Raw genomic sequence first — 8451 nt, forward strand, 5'->3', positions numbered from 1 at the left:
AATTCTTGCCTTAAAAAAAGCTTTTTACTTGTTTTGACTTCACTTCAAATCAATTTTTCTTCCACGAAGGATCAGAAAAGATTTCAAAATCACTTCTAATACACTCCTATATATCCCCACTATCATACCCCAAAAGTATTTTCTAAAGTCACGAGGTTCATATTAGAAGTCATTTCGCGACACTGTGTTTTTTATGTGAGCCATATTTATAAATTTACTAGATATAATCCCCTCACGTTTAACTGTTTCACGGTTACTTTTTTTAAGATATAGGTTTAGAACCAACATTAAAAAAAAAAAATTCTTCGGTCCAGAGTTACCGAAGCCCAATGTTTTCTTTTGAAGTCTTCTTATAAGCGAGGTATTTGAATTTTATTTATCTAAGATCTAGTTATGCAATCAGGCTAATTCTGCTCCTATACCTGTAAAATAATACTACAAACAAACTGTAAAAATTTTGTCATCATTCTACAGGTGGTTTTTTCTAAATTTGACGCACCAAAAAGTGACCATTTTGAGACCTTTAGACCCAAAAAAGGGTTTTTCTGTTATTTTTTTTTTAGATTAGACTTAGTTACCTGTATATAATTGTTGTACCAAAATTTCAAGTTTAAATTGGAAGAAATAATGAATTTGGGTTTTTCACCCAAGTACCACCTTAAAACAAAGTGGTTCTGTTTAATTACCAAGTTTTAATAAACCTTTTGCTAAAAAATTGCAATTACTAATGGTTAAAACTATGCAGCATATCACTAGAATAATTATTTTTTTAATGTTTAAAAAAAATCTTATCAGTGAGTTTTGTTGTTTTTTCAAGTCAAGTATTTTTTTTTAATTGTGGGTTTTTTTTAATGTTTTTTTTTTAATTGTTGGTTACAAGCATACTCCCGAAACGACTTTCGATGAACTTCCATCTGTTTTATACTTCCATGGTCCAATCTAATCAAAAATGTACATGTGCATTTAAATCGGCGCTCTTTTTTAATTTTTTTTGCAATAACCGTGCCTTTTAAAAAGCATTGCAGTTTATTATGCAATTATCTTATAATCGTTTTATAAAAATTACTAAGCATATGCGCATCGTTATCGAAATATCGAAATTAACCGATATTTTTTACGATAATGGGTTTCGATATGAATTGGTATGATCCGATATGTTTCGACATGATTCCGATAAAATATCGTTTAGGTTTCGATATGCACGATATCAGTATCGCTTTTAGTGATAAATATCGCACAATTTATTGCTAAAAAATGAATAACGATATTTTTTGAGTTTCGATATGATTTGATACGTTCCGATAAAATATCGTTTGGTTTCGATATTATACAATATTTTGTATTAGATATAACTAAATGTTAAGTTGCTTTATATTAGATATTTTACAATATTTTGTATTAGATATAATTAAATGTTAAGTTATTTTGCAATATATTTTCTCAATTTATTGATTAAAATATTGATAAAAATTAAAAATCGCCAAATTTTGAATGCCATCTTTTAGATTAAATTGTTAAAAACGGCTCAGGCGGTTAGGAGGACAATCCAACTGTTTAGCTTTTTAAATAAAAACATACCGTGGTGTGACCTTACAAAATCCTTTGCTTTAAGAAAGTCCTAATTTAAGAAATGACAAATTTCGTATATATAAAAGAAACGTTTGCTAAAAATAATTTTGTTGTTTTAACTTGATATATGGGGTCATGATGATTTCCTAATTATATTGATGTTTTAATCGTTTCTGGGTTAATCAATTTTTAATTACAACAATATTAGTAACTTTTAATTGAAATCACGTGACAATTGAATCAAGTTACTATTCTCAAATCATTCTTTAAGCGATCATCAAATATTATAATATTTTCACATGCTCTATTTTTTTATCAAATCATGTTACATACGTTTAAATGCCTTATATCCCATAAATTAGTACAAAAACAAATTTATTTTATTTTCTCAAGTATTTATTTATTCAAACAAATTTAAATGATAAATAAATGTCATAGTTATGGAGTTTTTGAAGATTATTGTTATTATTATCAAATACACACACACACACACACACACACACACACACACACACACACACACACACACACACACACACACACACACACACACACCCACAAATTATTTCTATATATATAGATATATATATATATATATATATATATATATATATATATATATATATATATATATATATATATACATATATATATATATATGTGTGTATATATATATATATATATATATATATATATATATATATATATATATATATATATATATATATATATATTATATATATATATATATATATATATATATATATATATATATATGTATATATATATATATATATATATATATATATCCTCCTTGGCTAACGCAAGACGAAAAGATTTTATATAGAATATTGTATGAATTTATTTAAACATTTCCGTTGATACAGTCGAATCCTATTGCTTTATTTGTTTTAATCGTTTTGAAAGCAGCTTCAAAATCCTTATAGGATATTTCAATGCAATTAAGATTTGTTATTTTTTGAGGTAAAATTTCAAAAGAATTACGAGTATATGGAATAGTTTTTGCTAAGTTAGGCCCTGCTAAAATAAAATGCTTATTTGATTAAACTGCAATATTGCTTGAAGCATATAAAATTTTATCATTAACTTTAATACCGTTAGGCAAAGCGCCTGATTTAGTTTTAGCTTTACCAGTGATTTCTCTTAAAACTTTCCAAGTGCGTTTTGAGTCTTTTTTTTTTCTTTGTCTTTCGAACTCTCTAGCAAGTAAGTCAAGAAAGTTTTTTTTTTTGAAATTTTTTCTTTGTCTTTCGAACTCTCTAGCATAATTTTTGTAAATGGTTTTATTTTCAACTGATTTGGATTTCTTGTACTTAATATATAATTTTTGTTTAATTGTGGAAGATTTTCTTAGTACATCGGTTATCCATGGGGATGTTATTTTTTCAAGCTTTTGGTTTATTTCAATTTTAGGAAAAATTGCATCATAAATATCATAGAATGTTTTAAGAAAATTGCTATAAGCTAAGTTGGCGTCCTGAAAATGATCAATATGGTACCAATGAAGCATTGATAATTGGTCATTAAATGATGCTAAATTTGCTTTGCTATAAATGCGTTTACAAATGCTATTTTTTTAATCTAGTTTTAATTTAGTATCTGTATTTATGGAGAAAAAAAATTGGAGAATGATCTATGATATCGCATTTAATGATTCCTTTTTTAAGAGAAATGCTCCATTTTTAAATAAATCATTGTAAAACTCTTTAATGTTGTATTTGACGTGATACTGTAAACAATCAAAATTAGAATCACCAACTAAATAGTTTAATTTCTTTTCGTGGTTACTTTTTTTAAAAATAACTTGTTTTTGGATTTGGTTACGGTTTCAATTACGGTTCTACTGAACCGAAATTAACTAGCTAATCGTATTAAAAACATTTTTAAAAACTCTCTCGGAAAAAGTTTTTGAATACTCTTTTAATTACTTAGATATACATTATAACGCTCTTATAATAACTTTTTTTTTATAAGGAAAGATGTTAAAATTTTAGTTTGAATTAGTATTAAAATTGTAATTGAACAACATTTTGAAGAATGCCAAGGCCAAGGACCGAAATTTGGAATCACTTTGATGAAGAGGTCAGTACTACACCTGATGAAGAGCGACTTGTTACTGCAAAATGCAAGTATTGTTTTGCAATTTGCAAGTTGACGGACAGAAGCATATCTGGCATGAGACCACATTTGACAAGGAGCATCCTGTTCAGTTTGCAGCCCTGGAGAAAAAGCGCCATGTTCCTTTTGATGAGTTAGAACAGATGCAATAAAGTTCAAAAACGTTTTTACTTTTTTAATTTAAATATTAACTTTTATTTTCATATATGTTAGTTATTATTACTATTACGATACCAAGATTAAACAAGATTTAACGATAAATATCAATAACTTTCAATAAATGCTGACGAATGTTTCAATACTAGATATTTTAACAGGTTTCATATTGATTTTTAGACCTACAATGAAGACGAGGCATATGAGCAGGTCCGAGATGATAAGACGCCATTAGTGTTAGGCAGTAAGGTTAAACGAGGAAGACTTTCCGAACCATCAGCAGAAAAGGTCTAAAATCTAAAGCATTGGGTCAAATGCAAGCCACAAGACCGTGTACAGTATAGAGGAGACATTGAAATTGTGAAGTTTTTGGCCCGTTTAAATTTGCCATTCTCTTTGGTTGAACATGAAGCTTTTAAAGATTTTGTTCACTTCTGAAAACCAAAAACGAATGTGAAGGCTGCAACAATATACTCCCGGTTCAAGAATGCAAAATTTTAATTGTTTTAAATAAATTTTATTTTGGGGTGAAGAGTCAACTCAATGGGAGTTCCAAGAGAACTAAATTTTTTAAAAAGATACTTTTTTAAGACCAATCCACACCAATTTTTTTTTGATTTTCTTAGTAGGTAACCAAATTGATATGAGAAATACCAATAATAACTAATTTTTTATTTTAATTTTAGGTTGCCGTTGTTGTACAAAAATGTGAAAATCTGTGTGGATGACATTCTAAAGGAAGGATTGCCAAAGACCGCTGGATTTGCAATCTCAACTGATCTCTGGCAAAGCAGAAACAATGATGCATAACAAGCCAGTACATTGCACTATGTGAGTGAAGACTTAAAGCTGTTTGTGATTGGAGTTTTTCCGTTTTCCGGACAACATACAGCTGAAGCCATTGCTCTTTGTCTGGATAACTGTGTTTTAGTATTTTATTTTTATAAGGTTAAAATTTTTGTTACAAAAAAGCGAAACCCGCCATTTAGTTTAAGATTAATAGCACAAATTAATACTTTTATTTATATCTAAAAGAACACCAAAAGTATTAGTTAGTATTTTAAAATATCAAAAAGCAAACAACTAATTTTGCTTTGCTTTTCAGGAGTGTCTCAGAGTTGGCTGGAAATAATGGAGTTTTGTCCGTTGTGTTTGTCCATGATTTAGCCGCTAATTTGAAGGCGACAATGAACAAGTGCAATTTTGTAGATGCATCTCTTTTGTGTGCTGATCATCTTTTGAATTTGGCATTTAAAGCAATTGTCAAAGAAGCAAAAGGTTTTGACAGATTGGATCTTCACGAAGCAATCCAAAGAGCAACTGAATTAAGTTCAAGATGACACAAGTCATCTTTGTCTGAGCAAAGAATTAAAAAGCGATAACTAGTTTTTAGTTTAACATCCTATTTAGCTTTTACAGCAATTTAGTTTATAGTTTAATACAATACAAGCGCAATCTTCTCAGTACACTTTGTGTGACAAAATATTTCTAATGATAGCCATCATTAATAACTGATAAAATGTTAACACTTAAAAAGTAAAAACATATAACATAGTTAATATCAGTTTTTAATAATAGTAAATAGTACTAATCACCTTTTATATTATGCTTCTTATAATTCTATTTTAATTTTTAGCTAAAGCTGTTGCTTAATGACAGTGATGTTGTTGGCAAGTTGAAATTTGTGAAAATCATCACTCCCGTGAAAACACGCTGGAACTCAACTTTTATGATGTTGGAAAGCATTGTAAAAATGCGTCGTATCCTCAGCTTCATTAGAGATATTCCTGGAAAAGATGACATCAAACTAGCTCCAGTCATCCCTTCAGAAAATGAGTTCAATCTTTATGATGAAATTTTGCCTATTTTGATGAGAGTTGCTGAGATTTCAGAATGTTTCTCTGCTGACAAAGAAGTAAGCATTCACCTCGTTGTCCCAAACATTTACACAATGAGGCACAAATGCCTGGATTACATCAAGGCTGGTGGGGCATTACCAACAATGTTTCACTAAAAATTGGTGGAAAACTTGGATGTTCGTTTTCCGGACACTGGTTGTCAAAAAATTTTTTTACTCTAATGCCAACTTGCTTAATCCCTTGTAAAAGGGAAGAGCTCTGAAAAAAATGTGTGGATTTGATGAAGCCTAGGAGGCACTGATTACTCTATCCAATGCTTATCAGGAATGGATTGCTGCAACAAGATTATTTAATGAACGGTTACATGCTGAAATCCAAGGTCATATTTGAGAAGATGATCTTTTCTTTAATATTGGAATTGAAGAAGCTCCTGCACTTATGACTTCCTATTCTGGTCCGGCTCCACCTGCAAAGTTAGACATGGGAATGGGAAATTTTTTAAAAACTCCCAGAGTTTGTTGGAGTAGACGTGCTGGAATTTTAGAGAGCAAATATGTACAAATTTCCTCTCCTTGCTCAAGCTGCTAAAAAATGGCTATGTGTACCTGCTTCCTCAGCATCTTCAGAAAGAGCCTTTGTGCCGGTGGTGGAATCGTCTCTTATAAAAGAACAAACTTGCAGCCTGAACAAATTGAAAAATTGTTGTACATTCAGCAAAACTACCCTAAGATCCAGATCAAAAGATGGTTTCTAACAAGTCAGGATGAAAAAGAAGAATTGTTTGAAGAGGCTTCTACCAATGACTCTGAGAATTCAGCTGCTTCAAGCCAGGGACCTTCTACTTCAACTCTTACATCAGCAGTTGAAATGGATGACTATCTTAAATTGGTTCATTACTTAAGTTGCTTCATTGGTCTATTTCACTGCTTAGTGTTTATAAAATTTGCCATATAGTTTTTTTATTTTAATCTTTTTCATATATTACGTCACAAGCACAAACCTTAACATGTTAAACATCTCAAGCCAACAATTTATCAAGTAAAATAGTGTTATTTTTTGTTTTTAGTTATTTTTTGCTTCAGCTAAAGTCTTAAATTAATTAAAAAGTCACAACTACAAATAAAGTTTCGTATATTTCCTTTTTACATTAAATATTTTACATTAAATTTTTTACATTAAATTTTTTATATCTAATTTTTTACTTTTTTACTTTAAATTCATTTACATTAAATAGTGCACTTGTCAGTAATTTTATTAAAGTTATTTAGGTTTTTAAAAAAATTATTTTTTTAGTCGGAAAAAGTAATATCGTAATGAACTGATAAGTATCGTTATCGTTTGAGTTACGATATGAGTTACGATATTTATGGTAATTGAACGATGAAAATCGTTATGAATCGATAAATATCGAAACTTTATCGTGCAAACTTTTTGGTTACGATATTATCGTAATATAAAAAAACTTACGATATTATCGCAATATAAAAAAACCTACGTACATTCCAATATCTATTCGTATCGTATCGTAATAAGAAAAGTATCGAGACGGAGACCCTTAAAAATTACTTTGTACTTTTTATTTTTAGTTACAAGGGTTTGTCCTTAAATTACGTAACGCAAAATTTCACAATAAAAAAAACAATAAAGATCAAAAGTTTTTCCTCGCACGGTCTTAATTTAAATAAAAAATCAAAATTGTATATTAAGTTTAATAAAAATCGCCGCGCAGAAAAGCTTAATACCTCCTACTTCAGTTTTTATAATAGATTTTGCGTTGCGTAGTTTATGGACGGTCCCATGGTCGTAAAAACTCCCGTAAACAATTTTTGGGGAGTATGGGCGAGAGCGAGATCTAAAGCTCTTGGTTCCCGCCGAGGCCCACATATATATATGAATATATATACATAAAGGCCTCTCTCTATATATGTATACATGTATATATATATATATATATATATATATATACATATATATACATATATATATATATATATATATATATATATATATATATATATATATATATATATATATATATATATATATATATATATATATATATATATATATATATATATATATATATATATATATATATATATATATATATATATATATATATATACAGTAGGTTGTATAAGTTTAGAGTCACTACTTTGTTTTTAAGAAAATTTTTTTCACAAATAATTAAAATAAGTTTCTCCTAAAAAACTATAACAATAAGTGATAATAATATTAATTAATAATAGTGTAATTAATAATAATAATATTAATTAGTAATAGTGTAATAAAAATAATAAAATGAGCTCAAATAATAAATACATTAAACCCCCCTTTATAACAAATATTTCTTTAAAAAAGCAAAAGTAATCAATTCTAAAATTTGTGGAATATGACCCTATTAAAAAAAAATGATTCGAACTTCAACTTATACCAAAAATTAAATTAAGACTTCCTGTAATTAAATTTTTGGTATAAGTTGAAGTTCAATTGATGTTCGAAAATTAAATTCTTTAATCCATGTTCGAAAACTAAACTCTTTCAATTATTGTATAAAATATTAGGTAAATCTGGAATAGTAATACAGCGCCTTATGTACAATGAAAATCTCCGCGGAACGAAGCCAATAAACTTCTACTTTTAATTAGTAATCAAATTCTGAATGACGTCCTTTATGGACGACCCCTAGAATAAGAAGCTTTTCTATGCTAAAATACGTGATATCCGT

The sequence above is a fragment of the Hydra vulgaris genome, chromosome 08 (genome assembly GCF_038396675.1).
Source record: "Hydra vulgaris chromosome 08, alternate assembly HydraT2T_AEP".
In the NCBI taxonomy this organism is placed as follows: Eukaryota; Metazoa; Cnidaria; class Hydrozoa; order Anthoathecata; family Hydridae; genus Hydra; species Hydra vulgaris.